We start from the raw sequence: 13,171 nt of genomic DNA on the forward strand, positions 1-13,171 counted from the left end.
ATACTGTATATATTACCAGACAAGGCATATAATCATTAATCAGAAATTGTACACAATGACAAAACTGAATAATGCTAAATATACTTATCCTAGACATTCTATAATGTCCGTTTGCACTACATGTAAAGCATAAAATACGCTGTTGTATGAGCTAGACTTTTCTTAACTTATCGAATTTAAAATAAAACAACCTTACCTAACCATACACATAATATTTTAATATTTTAAAGTAAATTGTATTTTGTACGCATATCTTTATTTGAATACTTTGCCGTATACACCTATAAATATTCTATATAATTTACAAAGAGTAAACAATCCTATTGTTAATATTTAATTTCATACTTTGCCTAAAAGCTTCAGGCAATGTATAAATTACCTATGCATTCCATAGAATGCCTGCATAATGCATTATGCTTATACATTATAGGCTACCAACTTAACATGTAACCAACTATTCATTGGAAGAAGAGGTTTTTAAGGCGTTGTTTTACCATATTTATTAAAATTATATTATTATAGTTTATTTATATTTATACCATATAAACTGTCGTACTTGGTTGGTAAAAAATCTAACCATTTGTTACAATTTCACTACACGCCTGTGTCTCGTGAAATTTTGGATAGAGTATAATTATTCATTTCATGTAGATGACTCGTTGTGAATTAGAGATTTATCATTCCATTAATAAAAAACCGGCTACTTTTTACACGACCAAATCTATTTATGTTCATACAGGGTGAATAAAAAGTCAAGACCCAACCTAATATTTTGCAAGTAAATATACAGAGATATCCTTTTGGCGGTTGTACAATCATAGCAGGAAGTTTCATTTCATAATTTTGAAATTTTCAGTGTCAAAGAATTTGAGTTATTGGGAGCAACTCAAAATTTTTAAATGTAAACACCCAATTTTTAATCCCCCACAATTTTCTCCAATATTCCTCATTTTTTTGAGGACACAAAACATTTTTAAAATCGTAAAATAATACTTCCTGCTAAGTTTGCACGACCACCAAAAGGGTATCTCTGTATATTTACTTTGCAAAATATTACATGTGGGGTCTTACTTTTTATTCGCCCTGTATAAGTTTCGTGCAGTTATTTCATGATTATGACGTAATACAGCAAGATTCTAGGAAAGCCTTATCGCGGTCTCTGCTGAATTATATACCGCATTGTGGATTACAATTCAAGTGAGAAGCCTGGAACAATGTACAACAATGGACTCAAAGAGCCATACATAGTCCTGGGATACATCCATTGTCTAACTTGGTCCGTCCCAGTATGGATATTAATATGGTGTAAATTAAACATAAATATTAACTTTACGATATATTTGTTAAATAGTTTACACAAGGATGTAAAAAAGTATTACCATGTGCAATATTCCTAGTAATATTCAGTTTTTCTCGTACATTGCAGGCTAACTTATGTTAAGGTACATAGTAACTTTATAGTATATTTAATTGTTTTTTTTTAGTGAATTAATGCTTTCGCCAACTGAATTGATATAAAAACTAAAGTTAAGCTTTTCACTACGATACGTACGTGCCTAACTTAATCGTGACAACATTTTTAAATTCAAATTAAATGACGGCTTGAAACTAAAATGTGTATACATATCTGTATTTCATTGGTCCGACACTTTTGAGATTTAGAGAAATAAATATTGGTTAAAATATGATATGGTCAAGATATGCATTGGTCTATATTTTGCGGTTCTCCATTCAAACATCTATTTTTGATATCTCATTAAGTTATTAATCACTTAATTAGTCCAGCCACTTGATTTGATTAGAGTAGTGTTCAATGGCGATGTATGCGCAGTTACAAATTACATTACTGACTATCATACTGAAATAATAATCTTATTACTGAATAATCATACTGAATATCATGCAATTCATTTAGGATGGCAAACACTGATTCCAACTGTTGGTTTTATAGTTTGCAAAGTGTATCCAAATATGAATGTACTCTTTTTACTGTATCAAAAATCAGTCAGAATTTCAATTCAAAACATAGTTGGTAGCTGTTGTTTCCATATGGAGCAATACGATCCGATTTCGAACGCAACAAATGCGTAGGCTTGGATTTCCACATGTAATCTTCCCTCTTGTGCCGTGCTTATCGGTAAATCCTCGTGCATTACTGTAGGGGTTTTAACGTGAAATGCAATTCATATGTAACATCCTGCAATGTGTAGAGAGGCAGTATAAATACAGTGTGTAAATTAAGTCTTGAAACAAATCTGTATTTTTAAAACCTAAATAGATAGAAATACTCTGTGGCAACATTTGTTAACAAAGTTTCCGCAACTTTTTACATCAAAAATATTTTTAACCCCCCTAACATGGTAGGGGATACGGGGTGACTTATTTTTTCAAATAGCAACCGCTATTGAGTGACCCCTCATTTTGAAGGGATTGTGAAAAGAAGCCCAATGATACAAATTCGATGTGAGTATCTCACCCCTAACCAAAATTGTGGGTATTACAAAATGGGCGCTTTTTCGCATAAATAAAATTTTGGAATACCCGCCATTTAGGCTAGAGGTGAAATATCACTCCGGTTTGCGTCATTGTGTTTCTTTTGACAAATCCTTAAAAATCCTTCAAAGCAATTAGGGTTGCTATTTGGAAAAAAATAAGTTACTCCTTACCTCCTACTCTGTTAGGGAGGTTAAAAATATTTTTGATGTACAAATTTACGGAACCTTTGTTAACAATCAACGGCAAAAACAGAATATTTCTATCTATTTCGGTTTAAAAAATATAGATTTGTTTCAAGACTTAATTTACACACTGTATACATTTTGGCAGATAAAACTAGGGAATTTCGTTAAAACAATAACCTTTTCTTTCGTGTTTTTATTATTTTTTAATCTACTGCCTTTTTTTATTTTAAGTTACCAATCAATCTTAAAAGTTGTAAGACATAATTTTCCTAATTCGTATAAAGAATGGGAAATTTCCTAAAAATATTGTTAAAAATATTGTTAATTTAAAATATTGCGGAACCTATGATAACAATCAATTTGACAGAATATTTCTATCTATTTCGGTTTTAAAAATACAGATTTGTTTCCATATTTGTGAAATTGGTGCTTTTTCACATACAGTAAATCAAATGTTGGAATACCTGCCATTTTTGTTAGGGGTGAAATATCAACCTCCGGGTTGCGTCATTGTGTTTCTTTTAACAAATCCTTTAAAATGAGAGGTTACTCAATATGGGTTGCTATTTGGAAAAAAATAAGTTACTCCTTACCTCCTACTCTGTTAGGGAGGTTAAAAATATTTTTGATGTACAAATTTACGGAACCTTTGTTAACAATCAACGGCAAAAACAGAATATTTCTATCTATTTCGGTTTAAAAAATATAGATTTGTTTCAAGACTTAATTTACACACTGTATACATTTTGGCAGATAAAACTAGGGAATTTCGTTAAAACAATAACCTTTTCTTTCGTGTTTTTATTATTTTTTAATCTACTGCCTTTTTTATTTTAAGTTACCAATCAATCTTAAAAGTTGTAAGACATAATTTTCCTAATTCGTATATAGAATGGGAAATTTCCTAATGTCTACCCTAACATTCTCTGGGTTGAAAGTTAAACTTTATGGCTACTATATACTAAATATGAGTTAGATTTAAGCAGTCGTAGCCTTAAAAATATATGGATAAATGTACGTTTATTTGATAAGATTCGTAAAGGAACCCTCCCTAATTTTATTACACAAGTAAATGTTGATACATGTTGAATACAACATGCTCAAATGTGCATCGTAGAACCTTGGCAAATGTTGACTTAACAGCTTATCAAATTTTTAAATTGCATAAAAATAACGACGCAAAACATTATTATATTAAACATGAGGCTAATGACCTACCTCATGAACCTCTTGAACCTATGGGAATACCTGAAGCTTCTTTAAGCAAACTCATCTGGTATTTTGTAGTTATAATTTTATTATAAAACTATCAAATTTATGTCATAACAAATTACTGGGCAAAAGTACCTCTTAGTTGAACCTAATGGCACTTGGCAATATACCAAGGAGTTGTTTAGCTTCTCTTGAACTTAGGAGCTATGTGTAAATGCACACAATTTTACTCTCATTTATGCTAGCAAAGCTATTTAATTATGCGTCTAAGGTTTTTATGATTGTAGTGAATGTATGAGTAAAGACATGTCGTTTTTTTAATTTTTCTGTTCGTAAAGAAATTTTATTACCACCATAACTGATTGCGAATGAGATCAATTTGTATACATGTACATTATAAACGTGGTCAAAGTTAACATAAATCTGTATATTCTTTCCTGTAGTAATAAAGCTTTTTTTAAATTAAACTTCTATCAACATTATTTTTACGCTTATTCTCATGATTCTCGGTGGAGTAAAAAAAAGGAAAAGTAAAAAGTATTTGAATATAAGTGAATAAATCAACATTTTCAATCGCGAATTTACTTCCACAGACATAACAAGAGTTTTCTTGTAAACAATAACTTTGCAATACACTAAGTGAAATGCAATTATATTTTAACGTTTCCAGGCACATTGGAAGGTCCCGGATTGCAAAAGCAATATTTATCAATTGATAAACTAAATAGGGGCTCCTTGTACAGTATCTACAGTTTATTTAAAAATAAACTTTATGTTAGGGAGGCAAAGTTCTAAAGTTTGCCTTAAACTAAAGACTAAGTTTGACTTTAGAACAATGTAATTGTTTCACTTCCTAATGCCGAAACTGAAGCTTCTAATAAATATTTGTCAATTTACTTTGTGAGTTTCATAAAGTGATGGTTGTTTTTTCAACACTATCTTTAAGTTTTTAGGCTGATAATACAACATGAAAGGTGTATAATATTTTGTATCACCCACGTATTGTATAGTTATATCTTCACAAGTCGAGGTAATTTAATTCATGCATTAGTATCTTTAAAAAGGAATCTGGTCATAATTGATTTGATAACACCCTTCAACATTTCAGCAGTTTCAATGCTTTTAGAAATCAATATAATAATTGTTTTGTAAAAAAATACATTTTGTTTTGATAAACCCTTATCGGATCGTTTTACGTTAAACGTATAAAACACCAACGCTAGGATAAATGTGAAGAAATGAAATTTCGCAGTGCCTGATAAAAAGAGTTTTGTATTTTTTGCGTAAAATCTTTAGAAACTAATATAGCCGGAAGTAATACAGTTATTGAATTTTTCAAGTTAATTAGTATCACCGATAATACTTCTGACAGTTATTATTAAAAAAATATTATAGTAGCCTACTGGTGGTACTTTATTACGGGCCTATTTAACATCATAAGCACAGAAGAAGTAGGTGAGGGTATTCTGGCAATTGATTTTGAGAGACAAAAAATATAAATCGGACCACTAAAAACAAAATGGTAGCTAAAAACTACTTTTTCACCACACCATGATGTTTTTGGCTGTATTACATACGTTAATTGGTGGCTGAAAGTTACGTTTTGCTGGCCATGCCAGCTGTCATCGTAATTTGGGGACCGAGCAGGTTTTTACAGGCCGGGGCCGCAAAATCAGCTGTCCGCTTACTTACTTAAAACATGAATGCATTTTAATACACAATCAAAATCCATAGCATTGCAATAGAATTGTGTTATTGTCACCGTTGCCTAGCAAACTATTTATTTTTATTTTTGCTGATTCCTCAAATTATTTCTTCACATAACCTTAAAGTTGTAGTTGTGTTGACTATCAGTGTGCATTATTATAGTTGTGAATAGGGGTAATAGCGTATAGTGTGGTGAAAAATAGCGTTCGTACCACGGACCGAAATGGTTTTGCAGCTCTCGATCGATTTAAGTTCTCGACTTCGTCTCGAACTTAAAAACTATCTAGGGCCGGCAAAACCTCATTTTCGGCCCTAGGTACGAAATATACTATTACTAACCAGCGTCTTAAACATTTTTAGTTGTCATCTTGTTGAAAGTGGTCGGATATTTTCTTTATGCAAATTGTTTGGTTTCATGAAGACATGTAAAATGATATGAAAGTTGACTATATTTCCCGTTTGAATATTTTTAGCTACCCACCCAACCTGGAGAAAATAAATTTTTTAAATTAACCATCATTATTGTAGCCCGTCAGATATAAGAAGGTTGCCACAAACCGATTTTAAAAATATCTCAAATGGTTAAAACGTTAATGAGGGTGCAAGTTACTTTTCACCACACTATCATGTTTTTGGCTGTATTACATACGTTAATTGGTGGCCGAAAGTTACGTTTTGCTGGCGATGCCAGCTGTCCATAATTTGGGGACCGAGCAGGTTTTTACAGGCCGGGGCCGCAAAATCAGCTGTCCGCTTACTTACTTAAAACATGAATGCATTTTAAATACATAATCAAAATCCATAGCATTTCAATAGAATTGTGTTATTGTCACCGTTGCCTAGCAACTATATATTTTTATTTTTGCTGATTCCTCAAATTATTTCTTCACATAACCTTAAAGTTGTAGTTGTGTTGACTATCAGTGTGCATTATTATAGTGGTGAATAGTGGTAATAAGGTATAGTGTGGTGAAAAATAGCGTTCGTACCACGGACCGAAATGGTTTTGCGGCTCTCGATCGATTTAAGTTCTCGACTTCGTCTCGAACTTAAAACTATCTCGAGCCGGCAAAACCTCATTTTCGGCCCTAGGTACGAAATATACTATTTCAGCCACCCTGTGTAGTACGTTTTGTGATCATTATACTTTTTTGAATAAATGAAAAAAAAAATTTATTTATGGAAAAACACATTTTTTTAGTTATACAATGAGGTATAGTTGATGTTGTTGGATGCATATTGTAGCCATTTACTACTTAGTATAATATATGTACATTTATTTTAGATTTAACAAAAACGTTCATATCAAGATCAGAGTGATTTTAATCCAGCATATAAGTAGAACTAAACAATAAAAATTTTAATTTATAAATCCTTTAATAAAACAGCTTGGTCTCTATGGCTAATTTCACATCAAAGCTACTTCCCAAAATGGATATATTAATTATCTTAAGTGAGTGTAGCTCCAGTAAAAGGGTATTTTTAGAAACCCTACGATTATCCTATTTCTTTTGATCTATTAGTGTCACAAATATACCCACACATTTCTTTTAAGTAAATTCTTATTGAATTCTAAAAATACACAACTTGCATACTAAAAATTAACAAATTAACAACATAAATTATTTTGACTTACAAAAACTATCCTGCAGTATTAAAAAAATTTAGAATGTGTCTTTTGATTTATACATTTTTTAAACTCACATCAATGATTATCAATAGCCCCACAAAGAGTTTAGTAGTGGATACTTTATAAGAACTCGTATAAAAATGAAAGTTATTACGTTTGTAAAAAATTACATGTTGAAAATATATTTAAAAGTTCCGCTTTTAAACAAAATCGTTTTTTCTTACAGCTTAAAATGAATTGAACTAATTAAAATAAAAGACCATCTTGTTGTGTTAAACAAGTCAAGTAATGTTTAAAACTATGTAATACATCAATTGTTTGGAATTAACTCCATATAATAGTAATTAAAAATACCTATACGTTTTGTATACCGTCATTTAACAATTCTAATCTATAATGAGTTAAAAATTGTAAATATAAAAACTGTTTTCTGACGCTTTGTTCTTTGATGAAGTATGTCTGAATGTATCCAAAGGCCACACGAGGTATTGTGGAAATGAAGGCTTCTATCCTTAAACCATCGTAAGGTCAATGTTGAGTAAGATAACACAGACTGTTATGATAGGACTGCCAGCCTACTCTTGCAAGGATCATAAGGATCTCACAATATGACTTAAAACTACAAATAATTTTATTGTAAATCAGTAACATTTTCATAAATCGATTGCTGTTAATGTTGAAATTAAAAATTTTGTCATGAGGATTTAAAAATTTGTATATTTCACAACAGTAGATTTTTAGCTCCAAAACATTTAATATAATTTAAATGTAGGAAACATGCTATTTTTCAAATTAATGCTTTCACAAACTTCAAAATAAATTGTTCGAATTGTAGATTTTGGTGTATAGTCGTTTTAAAATCTTTCATCGTGTTTCTAAGACAATTGAAAATACTTTTATATACATTTCAAAAGAATGCAAAATAACTTTATTCCTTGATACTTTGCAAAAAAATGTTAATCTTCAAGTAACATACAACTAAAGTTTTACGTCAAAGAGTAAAGCCCTCACTGGTAGCAGATCAATCAATCTACAAGCTACAATTAATTTGTATTTGAATAACCAGGAGAGTCAATTAAATAGATTCTTTTCCCCTGTTTTCCATTTTAGTTTGTTAATACATGTATAAACTTTCCAAACAGAGTAAATTATATAAATTTATTTAATACTTTATTAATAAATTACCTTGTTACATCTATATATCACAGAATATATGATTTTTGAAATGTTTAAATCATTTCATTTATTTTTTACTATGAATTGAATATGTTAATAACTATATACTTAACGGTAATTGCCATACAATAATTTGTTTACGTTATGTTCAAAAGGCAAAGCAAAGTTCATTGTGAGAATGACAAGTAATTATCACCCAAAAGTGAATATACCATTGGTTACTATTATGCAAAAACTGTTTTGAAAAATTTATTATACATTCACCTACACCGTTAGCATGGGGTTTTTTATAGATAGGTCTTGTCTTGCTAATTTTTAGTTTTAATATCTTTTAGGGTAGTGCCATTAATGATAGCCCAGTTCCAAATCACATCTGGTGTAGAATCATTTTCTCTTTGAACCGAACCACCGCCCTCCAATTTAAGGGGAGCAATAGCTACTCGGTTCCCCATGCAATTACAATGTATCAAACGATAATACAAAAAGATTCTACATATTTTAGAGGTAAACAAGAATGATTTTACGAGTTATAAATTGAAAAAAACTACATATATCACGACGATCCTCAGCTCATCAAACTAGCTGCAACCAACAGTTGAAGAAGGATTAACCCAGATTCAGCGTCCGTTTCATTACCAGATATCTATTAGATATACAGTAATATATTACATGTAGGATACATCTGGAACTAGCACAATCTCAATAGTATTAAAGAGCAATAGTAATTTGATACTGTTTAACATAACCATTTTGTTTTAAGTCACCGATTGTGTAGAGGCAATGTAAGTTGTTGATTTTTTCAGTTTTTTATCTCCCAAATTGCTGAATTATAAATAATCGAGGTTGGGTCTTATTCAGTCAAAACATTTGATCTAATACATAGATTATGTATACATTTCGAGCTTGCATTTACCGATCATCGATACTACAAAAACATCCTCTTCGAAGATGCTTCATTTTGAGTAAACCGCACATGCATGTACATCTTTAAACCATAGCCGGGCGAGTTAAAGTCTATCGCCATCCGTCTCCATAACCTAAATCTACCAGTTGTTAAATGTTTAATTCTAAGTGCTTTGAACATGTTCTTTGAAGAGGATGTTTCATGTTCTTGATTATGAGTTTGGTTCAACTTGAAATGTATACAAACTCTATGTATTACAAGAGGAAATTTGGACTAAATAGGGTACGTAACCCTAATTATTTATAAATTGTTGATTTTACACTTTTAAATGTTTTAACTGTTTCGAAGTCAAGGTATTTACGACGTGTTAGTGATTCAAGAATGTATTTCCCTTTCTCCTCTTCCATCAGTTAATCTCAGTATGGTTGGATCACAAGTATCTTTAATTTGAACTTAATAAGTTGTTTTTTTTAAACTGTATACTTGTAAACACTTGTTTTGAAACTATTTAGTTTTTAAAAAGGTTCTTGATTGTCGAGAGGACTTTTCTTTACAAAAAATTCAAAAGATTTACTTGACAAACAAGAGCACTAAAGCACGAGAGGAGGCGTGAATAACAATTGTCATCAAACTAATACATCAGGATTAGGAATATGTTTCCTCATGTTAAATCCTCAGAGGGAATGTTTTATCTTTGTTTGTTACACTTCCAAAATAAACATATCCATACTAAAAGCTGGTATGGTTTAAAAGCATTTTTATATTTTACTTCCTTGAAACGACAATATTTATTGTTTGTTGTTTATTCGTATCTAAAAACTTAGTTTTATAAAAACAAAGTTTTAAAGGAGGGTTAACATTTCTCATTTTTAAAAGATATACAGAGTGTTCAAAAAAGGTGGGGACATAATTTATGAAGTGATTTCTTGAGTCAAAATACATTTAAAATCTAGAATAACATTCTTTTTCCAAAATCGCTTCGTTAACCAGATATCAGCCATATTCTATTTTTTACATAAACATTTTTAAATTTAAATTTTTAGAACCGATCGTTATGAAACTTTGTACCTATGGAAGAGACCCATCCTAGAAAAATCCTGTTGATTCAACTTGAAATTTAAAAATGGTCTCCATTTTAATTTTTTAAATTAATGGAAAATGGGATTTTTGGTCGTACAATGAGACAAACCTGACTACTTTGGCCTGATTCTATCCTATTTTACAACTAAAAATCGTAACATTTCAGCTCGTAATAATTCGTAATATTATTTAAAGCCCAATGATCAGGGACAGCTGGGTCCGATTCATCAAAAAGCTACTAACTTTTCTCAGGATCGATCCAGTAGCCTTATGATTGTAAGGCAAGCACTAAAACCACTCAGCTACCCAGCCAGTCTAATAGAAAATATATGTAATTCTAAAAAAAAAGTTAAAGAGACGGAATTAAACCTTCTAGCAATTCTAAGATCCAATGGACGCTCTAAACCACATGAACCTACGACAGCTTACCTAAAATGAACCACCTGAAATAGCGTCAAAAATACATTTTCTTATTTGGTATCTTTTCTACTGTTCTTTTATTAATGAGGTCTTTTATAGACGTTATATATATGTAAGCAGGTTATAAAGTAATTCTCAAAGAGTTTAAAATGCGATTAAATCGTAAAATTATTTTAAACGTACCTTAATGTTAAACCAAAATAATATTTGCACTGAGTTAGAGACTTTTTACAAGTAAGCGATAACTTTTGAAGTGTATAAGAGTAAATTAATTCTTACTCTAAATTCGTGGAATAATGTTAAAATGTCTTGCAAATGTCAACCTTGAAATACGAATGAAAGAGGCAGTAACCTAATGAGAAAACTTTGCTTCTGGATACTGCTTACCCATCAAGATATTCCTTGAATATTAACTACGACAAACATGTTATTTTTAGCTTTCCTTTATAAAATAAACTTTTCTCTGAGATAACGACATAATCAGACGTTAAAGACATTCTGCATAGTTTTTTATATCATTAATTTTTTTGGTAATGTAATAACAAGCTTCACAAAAAAATATTTTCATTACTATCCCATTTTTTTACTTTATAAACTACGGAACTACGGTAAAATGTTTTATTTTGTCCACAAATCCACAATTCATGAGTATAATACTTTGGGGGGGGGGGGGTTATTAGTTAATAAGTTAAAAGGGGGATTTTATACATGCATTGAATAAACAGTCAGTACTTAGCTGAATTACTCATAATGGCTTACTATAAATTCATTTGCAATTTTGTTAGTAGTTTCTCAGCTTATATTAAGTATTGTAGCCACATTCATGTATGAAGTATTTACAGATTAACTTGAGGAATAGAATAATGAGTATTGTTTGGCAATCATGATTCGTGTAGAAATATAATCAAACATCGGTGTGGTTGGTCAGTGTCAACTGCAACAATATAACAGCTGACCCATAAGCAACAGCTGTTTACAACAGTTTCTCAGTACCTTCATTGAATTCTTTAGTGCCTTCAATCGCGCTTAAGACTAAGTGAGCTACGCTGGTACGCAGCGGCTTACTGTAGTAAAACAAGGATTTATTGGTGTTGCATCTCATAATAGATTGCCTTCACTAAATCATTAATATTAAATAACGTATCTTTCTTTTTAACACTAATTAATTCATTTTGTATAGAGCATATCTACTTAATAGGAATAACATGATTTACATATAATAAAAATGACCAAATCAATTGAATATTCAAAGATATCTTTTTTATTTAGTCTTTAAAAAAGTGAACCGGATGAATCCAGCCTTATGGACAATAAATATGGACATGAATATGGACAATGAAATCAGATAAAACAAAATATTCTTCATTAGTACGCCTACGTGTGTTTTTTTACCTTTATAGATTTGAGAATAAAACTGTATTCTAAGAATTTGTAAAGGTATCCTGAACATGATACACTGAAAAATTCAATTACTCGTGTTTCTCTAAAATATTTTCAGATAATCAATCAATCTTTTGCATTTATTTTCCCTAGAAACCAATTAAACAAATCCAAATTGGTTTCTTCTCCTTTACATAAAAGCTTCAATTGAAATCCACACCGAGTTTGATTTCCATCTCAGCAATGATTTCCTTCTTTATGACTCGATATAAACTGATTTAAGGTAATTTCAAGAATTACTTGTCATTTCTAATTAGTGTTATAATACGCTTAACCTGTTTTGCAGAATTATCTTTGTTACAAAACGTGTTGAAGAGGATCAAGCTGTAGATTAAATATGACTTTATGTTCTGTATTTAATCTGATCTGAGGTTTTTCAACTTCAATTTTTTATCGTTGTTGTTAATAGGAAAAAATACCTGAATGTAATGTGTAAGATTCTACTTAATATACACGAAGGGACAATATACCAATAAGTAAGAATATAAGATTAATTGTCTATCAAGTACTCTCTAGGTAACGTACATGTTCCGATGAGAGGCTACAGCGATTACTAAGATGTTAAGATGTTGAAACCCCTGTTTATGACCTTAAGATTGAACAAAATTAAAACAGTTGTTTAACCACACGATGTTTTAGCCGTTTTACAAACGTTAATTGGAGGCTGAAAGCTACGTATTGCTGTCCAGCGCCGAAACCCGTAAATGTATATTAGATACACATGCAGGATCCGTATATACATTGCAATAGATTTGTTTTACTGCCACAGTTTCCTAGCAACTATTTATTATTGTTTTTGCTGGTTCCTCTAATGAATTATTTTTTCTTATAACCTTTATGTTGTTGGTGTGTTGCCTGTAAATGTGCATTTATTTTGGTAAATAGTGGTGATAGGGTATAGTGTGGTGAAAAATAGCTTTC

Source organism: Macrosteles quadrilineatus, unplaced genomic scaffold (genome assembly GCF_028750875.1).
Source record: "Macrosteles quadrilineatus isolate MER2022 unplaced genomic scaffold, UCM_ALF_1.0 Scaffold_3__2_contigs__length_128488019, whole genome shotgun sequence".
In the NCBI taxonomy this organism is placed as follows: domain Eukaryota; kingdom Metazoa; phylum Arthropoda; class Insecta; order Hemiptera; family Cicadellidae; genus Macrosteles; species Macrosteles quadrilineatus.